Genomic DNA, 14404 nt, shown 5'->3' with positions numbered 1-14404 from the left:
AGTTCATCGCAGCCGTTTTAGTTAATTTGTGACCTTGACGCAAAGAATATATCAGATATTTTGCATCAATAACCTCCGGTATTATTCCGGCCGGTTTCTCGGAAATTTGACTAACACGAGAGCGGGGAAATGTTTCTTTTATTTTGGGGACAAATTCACCCATTGCATCAGACCGCTCTCTTTTGCGAGGACGACCAGCGGACTTCAAAATCGAAGCAAATAAATGCGTTTCTTGCTCGACAGTGATGCCAGCCACTCATCGTCAACCCATGTGACAGTAACAGGACATGAACGTAAAACAGTCTTCTCCACGTCACCGATATACCGAAATATGGCGTAACTAGGGTTACTTAATTCAAAGAAACGTTGCGCCTAGTCGCCAGGAAGGAATGTCAAAATTATGATGATGGTGACTGACTTTTATGGCGCAAAAGCACATGTGGCCAAAGAGCGCCATGGCTCAAGGTTTTGTTCGACTACTCAAGATGGTGTCAAAAATCGATTTTCTAAGCATTTCCTCCCAGGTCAGGGGGAAGCTTGTGCCCTATAGTATCACCGCACCTCCTTCATGGTGGCGCATGCTCAACCACTTGGCCATCGCTGCGGTTGAAAGCCAAAATGGAGAAGAAGGTAGAAAGTTCGCGAAAAAAGAAGACAGGAAAGTAAAAGTTGAAGAGAGGAACACAAAAAAAGCATCAGCGTTTACGAAAATAGCTCTCAAAGTGATCGGTTGCCTGCGCTGACGGACGTAAGGACCCCAGCACTCCTGTCCGGATCAACAACCACAATCCCCTTAACCGCGGGCACAGCCTCACGTCAAGAACGACTAGAAATGTGTCTACATGTGCTCATGTACACCATTTGTCAAAAGTAAAAAGTCCACCGCGTTCCTTTCTGGGTGATGCAGCATGGGTTTTTTGCATCAGGAGTGGTCGACATCTTTTGATAGCGAAGGAAATATAGATTACAGTTATTACGGATTATAGTTATACATAGCCTTACTGCACGGCTTAGAAGTAGAACCCTTGGGCCGTATATTTTTGTCAGTGGCTGTACGTGGTGTCGTAACGCGCCAAATATCTACTGCTAGCAGGTGCTCCAGAGGGGACAGTGTTTGTGGAGTATTTCAAGGGTATTAAATGCCTTAGAAGTCTCAAAACGTGCGCTGTGCCAGTGCTTACAAACGTTTTCGGAGCTCGAAATTGATACCAATGCTTAATTGCTGGCCAAAATTAGCGTGCAGCCACAACCTCAAGGGTGTTCCTTCAGCTTCTCAGCGCGACCTGCAGGATACACCGCTCAATTCCTGGCTGCGACTGTGGTAAACAAGGAAATAAAGGTTTTTTTTTTTTTTGGCTTTCAGAGTTCCGTAAAATTTTGTGGACATCTGTACACTGAACTCAGTAATCACACGTACCCTTAGGCATCGAGCTGTTGACGAAGTCTGAAGGTCATTTTGTTGCTGCACTTACAAAGTTTGAGTATTATACCATAAGAGAAATAGTCAAACTGTCGCCACAGTTGAATGCATGAGCCATAAATCACCAGTCATACCATAGGTCACTGGAGTCGTCATACGAGAGCGACAGACAACACGGACCTATCGTATACTCTTTTCCTGCGGTTATGACCTTTGCTTACATCTCAGTCAGGCACTGATTATAAAATATATGTTGAGGTCAACGTCTCTTCTGACATTTAGACTGCATTTTCTTAGCAAACCAGAGTCTTCAAACACTCTGACAATGCGACTTTCAGAAGCAAAGAAACGTCTTAAAATTTAATCTGACCTTCAGCTGTTTGTAAACACCAAAATTCATGAGTAGATTTCGATTAGCGGTATTCTAGAAATAATAAAAAATAATAAGTGCCCTAGCAGTACAGTCTTCAAAAGTACGACCGTAAAATATCAACTGTCATCGGCTGAAGCATGTAGCTTCTATAAAAAACAGCAAATAAAGCTGTCACTAGGCATATGTCTGTGTAGGTGCATGGCATTTTGGCGCTAGGTTGCTGAATATACATTACCTATGGTAGCACAGCCCTTTTCTCTTGCGTGTTATATCCTTGCTGCAACCATTTCTATCACCACTTCTGCCACTTCTGCTGATTCACTGCACGAACAAGAGTTGAACAAAACACTTGCTTCCTTTACAATGGGTTGCACTGTGAGAACTTCACGAAAATCACATATGTGAGCATAGATACGCAAAAGCGTGCGCCTTTTTACGTGTATTGAAAATCAAGAGAGTAATTAGCTTTAAATGCTATGACTTCGTATTACTGTCGGGAAAATGGAGATTCCTGCGCAGGGGTTAGGTGATCACAAGCTAATGTGATCACATTTTGCATAGCAGGAAAACTGCGCGCAGTATTGCTTTTCACCGACTTCACTCTTTATGGAACAACAGTGAGAGAAACGCGACTATGCCGCATTATTAGATATCAGGTTGTGGAACAACGCATCCGCGGTGATCTCGGGTCTTGTGGTAGTACGTTGCTTTAGTGCTAAGATACAAACATTCAGCAGCCACTTTACGAAAATTAACGACCACAGAGTTTTTTGCTTTTTGTAAACAGACTGTGAGATCAGGAAAGCCAAGTACGTGCATATACACACAAGTCACCGGTAGCCCTCCAAATATCTTAGTGGGGCTACATTATCATATATCTGGCTGAAAGCAGAGCTGAACTGAAAGTGACAGCGCGCTTGAGTTTCGCTCATTGGTGTAGTGTGACTAGGCTTTAATTGCCTAAAATACCTTTTTAATGGTGTATTGCTTTAAGGCGAACTTTGCGGGCAACAGCACTTGTGATTCCCGAGATGGTGGTTCAAATGTCGGTGCTGTTTCTGCAAGCAAAAGCTGAAGAGAATACGATGTAAGCGTCTGCGAAATTCAGCGCTGAAAATAGTGTGTTGCCTGCGCCGACGGAGGCAGATCCAAGTACGGAAAGATTAACCACCGCGACCACCTTATCCACGGACACAGCTTCAGACAGCTTCAAACCACACTCCTTGCTTTGGCAAGAAGGCCGAGACATCTGGCAGGTACGGCAAATATCAGCGTTCTCCTCAGCAATGAGGGCTGAGGTTACTTGGAATATGACACCTCTTGTAGAAAGCTATGTGTTGAAAGTTAAAAAAAAACCCTATCCAATGCAAACATGCAGTCATCGCCTACAAATAAAGAAGGGCGCATTCGTATTTTAAATGCAAGCAGTTCTAGGAAGCGCTGTCGTCTTTCTGTACCCAGTCTCGGGCACGTGATTAGTGTGTGCATGACTCAGATGTCCGATCCACATTTCAAGAAAAGATGTGTGTGATGCATGTATGTCCTATCCTCAGTCTGTAGAGAGCAACTTTTTTTAATCTTGTTTTATTGTGTGCAGTTAGCTCTCTGTTCCTTCATACCAGTCCTGCTGGGCTAGTTGGCGACTGTTCATGACGAAATTAATAGGCGCAAACTTTAGAAGCACAAAGAAAAAGAGGACACAGGACACAATTTAGTCATGAACTTACTTATTTCTATCTACGCACAGTGATCTGGTACCCAGCATATAAGGTTCACATTTCTGACATAAGGCATTTCAGGAGGGAATTTATTGCAGGGTTTTTATAGGGTTCCCCAAAGGACAGGGCCCTAACCACACTTAAGGCATCTGAATAAATAACAGATGTTGCGATTACCTTTTGCAAGATGGATCTAACAGTCAACAGCACACCTAGACATTCTGCAGTAAATATGCTTGTGTGTCTAGTGATTATTTTTGTTTCGGAAAATTGACACCTGTGAACTGCACATGAAACCAAAAAAGTCTTGAAGGCATTAGTGTAAAACTTGGTGCTCTGATACTTTCCTTGAAGGGACATGAAGTGCTGTTATGGCGATTGGCGACCCATGCTTTCCAACCCCAAAATAGTTGTGTCAGAGTCAACAGGATGCACTTCCTAGGGAGCAACTGTCTTTAGAAGAAGTCGCCAGTATATTGGAGACTAGTAAATGCATGTCTCGTAAAAGTGTGGCGACTCTAATGTGTAAAGGAGGTGTTTCAGACGGTCGGTTTGAAAATGGCGGAGTATTGATTCGGTTTCGCAATAGCACACCCCATGGGTGGTAAGAATGAGATACCTTCGTAGCGTATGTTATACTTATAAACTTCCGCCGTCATTCAAGTGACCATCGGTCCAACTCAACATACAAACAGGCAATTGGGCTCGTCGGGAAAGCACCAGCAGCCAACCGCAGTCCCAGGCCATACACTGCATCGAGCATTTTTAAGGGTTTTTTTCGTACTGACTGTACACTACTGAACCGCAGTCTATACGTGATAGAACTATGCTATTTAGAAGAGTCAGCAGGCAGTCTCAATATTTACCCCAAGACAGGTGTTACAGGATCTTTAGATGGTTCAGTGCTTTCATGCATTTAAGACTTAACTGCTTAATGTATGTGATGAATGCAAGCTTTTCGTCGACTATGACGCCAAGAAACTTGTGGTCTTTTTGGACAGCAATACTCTGCCCATGAAGTGTGATGTTGGCCTAGCTTGAGTCTAATACAACATTTTTTTTTCTGTGTGTGAAGAATACAGTGACTGCCTTTCTCTGCCCTGTTTAAATCGCTTCACGTTGGCCAACTTTGATCCTTTGTTTACTCCTTGCCGAATTTGCGGCTCAGAGACGGACAGAAACATGACTCGTAACTTACTTGTACATCGTCAGCATAAACACAGTAGGATATCGATATAGGTAGGAAGCTCTTTAATGGATTCATTTTGACTATGAAAAGCATGCAGCTGAGAACGCTGCCTTGAGGGACACCTTTCTCTTGTGCAAACTGCTTACATAAGGAATTTCCTACACGGACCTTGAATACTGTTCAGACTGATAACCCTCAATAGTGGTCAGCATATTCCCCGAGATCCCAAAAACGAACAAGTCATGGATGATGCCATAGCGCAATGTGGTATCATATGCATTCTCTAGGTGATAGAAAATAGGCTAACAGTGCTATTTATGCACACAAGCATCCCTTACTTAAGATTCGAAGGCAACGAGCTGTTCAGTGGTTGACCGGTTAGCCCTAAATCCAGCTTGGTGCTGTTTAAGAAGACGGTTGAATTAAAGCTAATACACAAGGTGACGATTTATCATTTTTTCAAAGTGCTTACATAAAGAGCTGGTTAGGGCAATTGGCGATAACTGACCGCAAATGTGGTATATTTCTCTTGCTTTAATATCAGGACAATAATCGTGCCTTTGCAGGGCTTGGGAATCCGTCCAGCAGCCCATACCTTATTAGAAAGGGACAAGATAGCTTCAAGGATTTCTTCATGCAGGCGCTTGAGCATTCCATATAGGATCCTGTTATAGCCAGCTGCTGTTCACTTGCCACATGTGCTAAAGGCAACCTTCAACTCTTGTGAAGTAAATGGGCTATTGTATACTCCTACAGATAACCTTTCTTTTACAATATGTTTCCGCTGCTCAGCTATCTTGTATCTTAAGAAGAAATCTATATAATGCGCTGAGCTAAAAGTGTGTTCGAAGTGTGTGCCTAGTGCCTCTTCTTGGTGTTCCAGTGTATCGCCAGCAGTGCTAACAAGAGGAAATGGATCTGCACTATACCCTTTAGGTGCTGTTAGTCTACTCTACACTTTATGCGTCTGTATGTAAGAATTTACAGAGAAGAAAAACAACTTTCCTATTTGGATGTACGTCTAGCACGCCTGTCATTTGCTTTAGTACGATTAAAGATTATTAGCTTCTCAACGGTAGGAAAACGGTGGAATTTCGACCATGCATTATTTTGATGCTCACGTGCTCTCTTTCACTGTGCATTTCACTATGGTTTTTGTTTGTTTTTTATTTTACCTCATGTCTCTCGAGTGTAGTTCTGTGCAGCGGCTATAATATGCACTGTGATCAGGCATCGAGATTTATCTGCACTTGTAATTGAAGAACAAGGCAATGCTGATGCCCGCTGAGGTGGCTCAGCGGTTAAGGTGCTAGTCTACCGAGCCGGAGTACCCGGGTGTGAAGCCGACCACGGCGGTCGCGTTTCGATGGCGGCGAAACGCAAAAGACGACCGTGTCCTGTGCGTGTCAGTGCAGTTAAAGATCCCCAGGTGGTCAAAATTATTCCGGAGACCTCCACTACGGCACCTTCTTCTTCCTTTATTCTCTCAATTTCTCCTTTATGCCTTGCCTTACGGTGTGGTTCAGGTGTCCACCGATATGTGAGACAGAGACTGCGCCATTTCCTTCCTACAAAAACCTATTTTCAATTTCAACGCTGAGAGTTCGCGGAACGTCTTCCAGTCAGAAATCTGTTGTTTAAACTTCCTAGGATTATTTAACCTCGGGTTTATTTTTTCTACACATTTTTAAGAAACGGCAAAGCGTTCACTTCTATGGGGATTATCAATAACAGCCAACTCAGTAGGTGCCAGGAGCAATGGAGAGCCAATAGCAAAGCCTATCGCTGTGTATGAGTTTTGTGCTGCATTAAAGTATGCTGGTTCTCCTCTACTGAACATGCATCAGTCAGACCACAACAGGAATTTTTTAATTAGGTCACTGTGGTTCCAGTACCTCCTCATAATCGGTGGTGTACGTTATATCGCCAACCAAAAGGAACGGCTTCGGAAGCTGGTCAATAAGTTTTCCAAGTTCTTCAATGGACAGGCGATGATCTGGTGTTATATATAGGGAGCATACGGTCATTACTCTACCAAAAGTTAGGGCTCGTATTGCCAATGCCTCTAAATCAGTAGGCAGTGGAAGACATTGAGAGGGATTTGAATTGTAAACTACAGTAGCAACGCCACCTGATTAGTGGGCACTGCCTTCCCTGTCCTTGCGGTATACTACATACTTTTTAGAAAGTTTATATGTGTTGGGTTTAAGTGCATTTCCTGTAAGCAAAATATGTTCGGTTGATGTTGCGCGACAGTATTTCATGTATGTCATCCAGGCTCTTCAGTCGCCATCGGCAGTTCCAGTGGATAAAGCTCTCGACAGCCCGAGTTCTGAGTAAGGAAGCGAAGACTAGTGGGAATTTTTCAGATATCGCCGCCTTTATGAGGCTTCTTGACTGGCAGATGTCTTTTCGGTTGAAAGCGGTCTAGGAAACTCCGCGTTGTTTTGGGGGACTCCCTCAGCGTCTCAGACACGGAGAATCCCGGTGTCACCTTCACAGCTTCCGGTGTAGACGCGGAGCAGACGTGGAATTGTCAAGAGGGAACGACTCCCCCTCATTTGTCTTTATTTTCTCAGATTTCAGGAAAGATTCCACCTCTGGGACATGGAATGTTGGTGTAGCCGAAGGCGGCTTGGTGGGGGGCCGAGATGGGCGCGCATCAGCGATGCTGTACAACGCGCCCACAGTGACGGGACGCCGCTGGGCCACCCGGCGCGATGCGTCAGCGTATGATCTTTCGGAAATTAGCGAGAGCTTCTTCCGGGATTCTGAGAATTTGATGTTTTCTATTACTTTAACCTGGACTACTTTTTTTCTCATTCTGAAATGCCTGACATTTTCGTGAGTAGGCGGCGTGTGGCCTTGCAATCGCGACATTCTGCTTCATCGGCACTGCAGTTATCAGTTGGGTGCTCATGGGCACAGCACTTCGCGCAGGTGAGTTTTCCACGACATGTTTTGGATCCGTGCCCGCATTTTTGGCAGCTGAAGCATCTTCTCTGGTTTGGGACATGCGGACGGAGTTTACAGTGAATGAATGCTGCTTCCGCAGCATCTGCTAGCCGGTACCGTTCAAATGTCAGGACGTTATAGGGTGTCAGCACCTCTTCACCGTTCCACCTTATGGTGATGAGGCGAAGGGCAATGTCACCTTCATCTCGGAAGCCTTCAAGGAGGTCAGACTCTGTTTCACGATCAGATTCCGTTCGGATATAACACCCTGTACTATGTTTAGACTGCGCGGGTGGGGGGGGGGGGGGGGGGGGAGTAGATGGACACCAGGAGATGAATTGTTTTTGCTAGAGTAAGGTGTCTGTAGTAAAGCCCGCACTAACTACGCAGCGATGGTTGGCACTAAACAACCCGTTTATTCACGAAAATAACGCTCAAACGCTTCTTGGACAAAACTGTACACTTTGACACGCAATAGGGCTTAATCGCTGGAGGCGTGATCTCGAGCTGTATGCCGCGCTGGCGATGCAAAACCAGCCATACAGCTTGGCGTTGGAACGAACTTGTTGCCATATAGCACATTTTAGCAATGGTTCAAGCTTGTCATAAGAGCTTCCTTATCATTTTAACAATGGGTCAAGCTTGTCATAGAAGTTTCCGTATTAATTATGTTCGAAATCTCTTATTTTCTTCATGTGGGAGCAAGCTTAAAGCGGTGTTTAACTGTGGTTTCATGAAAAATACCTTTGAATCGGTCCTGAAGCAGCAGAGCTGTTTCTTCTTATTCTTCTTCACCTCAGTATGCATGGCACTACCCATGCGGGGGTAATTGCCAAGGTACGGTGGTGAATGCGAAGGAAGTATTTGTGCAAGAAAAAACAAAACAAAAAAGCTTAGTATATAGTAGGATGACTGAAACTAGAAAAAAATATATTAATCGTTGAAAATTTCAAATAATTCACCATAATAGAAATACGAGGAATAAAATAAAATGCACTTTTTGGACATGCGGTGCAAATTTATATGCAGTAAACAGGGTATCCGACCAGTTGCAATTTGTTGTAATCATGAAGGTAGCCGCAGTGTTTATTCTGGCCACTTCGTTCTGGACACTAGCTTGGGCATGTTGGTTATTCTTAGAGACACAGCGCTTTCTCTTGTCGCGGTGTTTTGCGCTGTTCCGTTACACTTCGTTCTCTTCATTGTTCATTGTTTTCTGATCGATGGCGTTCGCTGAAATACGTTCGATGAGAGCGCTGTTTAAATTTGACGCACACGAAGCTTACGTACGGTTTCCACGTCAGTCTGGCGACGCGATGCGCCGAACCCTAAAGAAAAAGAGAAGAATGCATGATGTCTCCTGTCAGCAGAATCGTACGATGCACTTGGTGTCTTTGTCAACGTGGGTGATAAAGAGAACGACCTTTCGACTTCACCCTGTGTTCTGACCTTTCGACTCTGTTCTTCCATTTTTGCTCAAAGCAGATGTTCAAAGTACCGAGTCTCCGATGACTCTCCTGCGTTGACATATCTGCTCGCGCGGTCCAAATACATAATATAAAGTGCTTCTTGATATTCGCAAGACCATGGCGGGTGACCTCTTTTGGTGTCATTGAATATTACGGCAATTTCCATGTTAATAAGTGCGCAAGAGATCATCCACTGAGACGTGGCACATCTGAGATAGCAGTATTAGCCGCTCATGTGCAGATATAATTAAATGGAGCTGGCTATTCCGTTCTAAACGGACATGTGGAAACATTATTTGTCCATGAGAGAGCGCGCTCGCGTGCGCTACCATCCTGCACATACCCTAGTTCTCAATTTCAGTGAGGCAAAATGTTAGACACTAATACCGTGCGATGTTTAATTTTGTCCCACCTATGCTATACTTTTCTCTTTTACATTGAGCACGTTCCTATTGAGCATTTGAACTGCATTATCTTTGTGCTTCTGGACGGTTGAGGTGGGTAGGTGGCTGGTGGATAGGCGCTCCTCGTAGGATGTGCAAGATGCATTTTGCCCGTAGGCGCACATCCGGAATTGTGGCGTCTTTACACACAAACTGCAGACGGGTTCACGTGTACCGGTATGCATCCCGTAGCCGATTCCCTCCCAGTGCGCATCGGTGCACAGTAGAATTTGTGCACCTACCCACAGAAGCCACCTGCCGCACCGATAGCACGCAAATCATACAGATCCCACCTCTTCGAACGTACAGGTGTCTCAAATATTAGAGCATGAAGCATGCCCTATGCATTGTGGCACGCTTAGCAACTGATGCACACATTGATGCGAGAGCGGAGGCGACACATCCGGTAGACTCGTTCTGTAATTTTAATGCTTGACGTATCGGCTGCCAGAGTAAAGGAGGGCTACTTTCAGCGGTAGGCGGCAGGTGAGAGACGAAAATCTGCCAAGTAAAGGCGCAAACTAGGGCGCGTACGCGAAGAATCGATACAATATTCGCCCTGCGTCGTCACTGCAATGCCTACACACGCCTGCCACTAGGGCGCACTGCTATGTAATTTGCACATTGCTGGCGTGTGAAGTTTATCCTTTTGAGCGCTTGTGACTGCCGCGCTCCTGGTATTGCCCACCTAATAAAGTTCACCTGCAAAACGCGACCACTGATGGCACACTCACGTGGACGCTCCGACTGATACAACGACCCACATCTTTATATCAAGAATAAAACAGCCGCTGATTAAAATCGCTCTGCAGATTTTGACGGACAAAAATCCATGCTAAAATTGTCAGTGCAGCCATTAAGGGCGTTGCTGCTTTAAAATACGCTAGTTATAACATGCATGGGGAGGAGGCTTTGTCTAGGTGCATACCTGGAAGATAACGATGCCTGGTGAACCGGGTGAGAGCTTTTGCAGTCTCCGTAGAGGCCCCGGACTAGGGGTTGCCCCCAAACGCCAGAGAAGGCTTCTTAATTTTTTTTTACCCTTCATTCATTACTTGTAGCGCGACCCGCCCCCAACCGCAAAAAGAAAGATAAACTTGGAGAGAAGAGAAAAAAATTGAAGTCTAGTGGAGTACTTAGGCATTATAAGACATATTTTCCGTTATATGGTATTATGTTCAAGGAATATTGGGAAGACAGAGCAATTAACGCTGAGCCTAGCATTCTCTTTGCATCAACAGTGGCTGGCAACGTGGCTGCTTCTGCATGCAATGGCACTGCCGCAACAGCATGTCGCGTGTTGTGACGAAAGTTAGTACCCCTAATACTTGCCGTCGGCTTCACTCAGGTTGTCCTGCTTTGGAAATTGAAATAAATCTTGAAGATAATTCTTTTCAGCGCTCTAGCTGTGTTAACACAGAGAAGTAGGGTAATTACCCTACTTGTCTGTCCCGTTTCCCGTTGTTTATGTCGTCGTACCCTCCTCATGCCCCGGTCGCAGCAAAAACCACCATAGACCTATGTACGGAACTTCTGGCTCGGCAGGACGGCAACTTTACCCTGACCACCACTCTGCAGCGAAGGCAGATTCGAGCAACCGCATTCAAAGCGAAGGTGCGTAACCTGGTCCGTGGTGCACAGTACGCTAACGCTCAGCTAAAAAATCCAGAAATCATTTATAGGTTACTGAGGCTATTTGTGTCTGTTTAGTGGCAGCGGCAGGCGCAGTCAGTGGCTGTCATGCTTGGCGTCATCATTGTGTTCGTTAATTCGCGAGTCAGCGCTGACAATTCGTCGCAGCCTGAGTGTAAGCGGCGCGTTATCTCTGTGAATGCTTGGACAGTGAAGCCTCCACACTCCAGAATCACCAGCCACCTTCCCGCCGCAGCTCCCTAGCTAGAGTGCCGTCCACCCTCAATCCACCTCCCCATACCACGCCGACAATCTTCATCCTCCAGAAGCTCCGTTAATCACCCACCCAGAAACTTCACCCTCCACAAGCGCCACTCACGACCAGACCACCTTCACAGGGCCTCCATGCACTAGAAGCTCAAGTAGCAGCGGAACGAGCATGCAACTGCAAAATCGAATTCAAAGACGCAGTGGGAAAGCCGGCTGCCCTACAGCAGCGCACTACCCGTCAGTCACCTCCGCACCACTCCCACTAGCTTAGCTAAGGTAGTGCCCATCTGTACCAACCGCCGCCTTCAACCCAATTCTCCACCCCACCTACACAGGCCGGGAGCGCCACCCACCTCCGCTCACCTTTTAGTGGTTTGAATTTACTTCCAGTGGGCGGTGCTATGAGGTTCATACTTTGTGGTCACTTGACACCTGGGGCGTCATCGCCGTCTAGACCAATCAGGGAATTCGTGATACCGGACACTGGCGAGGTTCTGGTGTGAGGACAACTACAAAGCTATCGCATTAACGACTCCGTCAGCACCGTTTGGAAGGGGCAGGCAGTATAACCTATCCTCGAGGATCCCCGCGCAAATATCTGTCTTGACGGCTCCGTAGTCTGCATGCTAGAAAGGCCGGTGCTGGCGATGCATGTATTGCATTCCTACGTGTTAACCTCAATGTTAAGCGAAAGCAGCCTCTTTCAACTAGTATCAGAATGCGATAATGTATGGATACAGGTAAACTTCAATAGAACTTTGTGACGCTTCAAATGCTAGTATTTACTCGACAGCGTTAAAGTCCCATTCAGGGGAGAAGCCGCATAAATTCTAGGCTTTGGCACGTCGAGAACATCCCGAATGCTGGAGAAGATCACGACGTCATACGTGGTGCTCTTGGATTACGATGAATAGAGCTTGAGTTAAGTTGTGGTTATGGGGTCGTAGATTGGCTCAAACGCCCTTATGATATGTAAGGATATAAAGTATTCTAAATAGGCTGAAAATAAAACTGGGATAATTAGTTTCGTTGCGAGGCAAACACGCTGCCTCAAGGCCATTAAGATATGCTCGTTCTAAATGGTTAAAGGGAGACCTTGTGCGTCTTGTGGTGTATCACGTGGTCTAGTGTGCGTACGTATGTATGCTAATGAGTGTGTGTAGTTAGAAAAGGCCTTAATAAAAAATGAAAGTAGAAAACAACGCCGTTAATACTATCGCATCAAATCCGTAAGGCGGAGGTAAACAGTCCCCGGTTCATTTGGGTCGTGCTTTCGGCTATACGTATGCATTACTATTGTATTAAGATTGAAAAAGGCGAAGCTGAAAGCATGCTGCACTGTCATTGAACATCACCTTGTCACAACCCTCAGCGTCACACAGCGAAACGCCTAAGGCCGTATTTTATAAGCGGTTCATTTTTCGTTGCCCAATTCACGTCCATTTGGTCCTCTGTCATCGGTCACTGAGATATACCCGCAACTTTTAAGGGCCCATGGGAAGCGACCCGACCATTGGCGTCGCGTAACCACTGGCTGCATATCGCTGTCAATGATGAGGACTGGGCATGAACCACCCAATGGCCTATGGCTTGATATGTCTCTATCTGTGGCATGCATGCCTGCTTGCTTGCTTGTGAGTGAGTCCTCCGAGGCATTATGCTTCACGTTTCAGACTGTCAAAGTTTCAAAGTGTCTCCTAGCCATCAGAGGTGATGAGCAGCAGACTCATGCACCAAGACTAGCCCGTGGAACCAGCATGCGTTGAAAAATTAGCGCCTACTCTCTTCTTCTAAACTCAACGGGCCTAAAATATTCAGGCTACTGGGGTCGACCGAGGTTCTGGTGCCTAATTATAAAAACCAAGAAAAACTAGGGGCCGTAAGATAGGCAAGTGCGTATGCGTCTAACTCGCAAGGACAACCTGAATATAGCGAAACGAAAATGCATATTTCGCTTCTTAAAAAGTTCAAGGTAGGTGATCTTATCATATATCTTTTCCTTGTATAAGGTGTCCCCATTTTTCTTCCGAACTCCCAACGCGCTTTAGGATTAAAGAAATCCGTCTTCTCCGCAAAACAACACGAGACGACACAGCACTGTGCCGTCCCCTTTCTGAGTGGGCACCCCTTCTTTCCTAAGCTACATGATAATCGTTGCGATATTCAACAACAGTAGCCAGCAGCGGCTAATATTGTCACTGACCGTCATCTGCTTTAGCGTCCTACGCAGATAGCACCAGATCATCTTGCGGCGTTAACGAACAGTGTGACAGGCTTAGCCTGCTGCCGTACGAAAAACGCGAGCTGTATTTGAAATGGGCACTACACTACCACTCTGAGTACCCCGACTTCTACTTCGCTTTCCCACTGCCACTTTTATGAATACTTTCTACATTTATTTACTGTAAGAACACCGTAGTTGCACCTAGATTTGTTCATTTTCCGATGACACCGATGCCCAACTGAGGCACGCGAAAAAAGTCCGTAACGACGATGATTTACTAAGAAGCTTGCGAAGGGCGAGGAAAGAGTTGCCGGCCTCTACAGTTTGCCACGCTTTCGATGAAGTACGTAAAGAACGTTTCCTTTTGGCGCCCTTGATCAAAACAGGAAAGGCTCGCGTCCATAGTAGCAGTCATACTTTTCAGATGGGCACATCAAAGGATTCTTGTTTGAAGGTATCTACCACCTGCAGGATCTGCAGAGTGTGCGACGCCCACGATCTGGCAGGCAATCCAGCGACAGAACACCCATTCTCTTCCCTCTTGCCCTCAAGAGAACCTTATATCGGGCCTAGTGACCAATACAGAAGCCACGGTAGCTCAGCCATTTTCGGGGATAGCGCCCTTGGCTCATGTTGAAACGAGAATCAGGCCGTGCCCACGCTAGGATCTTTCGCCGCCTCCACAATTAGGCGGCCACCACCTTTCATATT

The sequence above is a fragment of the Amblyomma mixtum genome, chromosome 2 (assembly GCF_055824585.1).
Source record: "Amblyomma mixtum isolate Tamu chromosome 2, ASM5582458v1, whole genome shotgun sequence".
Taxonomy (NCBI): Eukaryota; Metazoa; Arthropoda; class Arachnida; order Ixodida; family Ixodidae; genus Amblyomma; species Amblyomma mixtum.
This window is presented reverse-complemented; position numbering follows the sequence as displayed.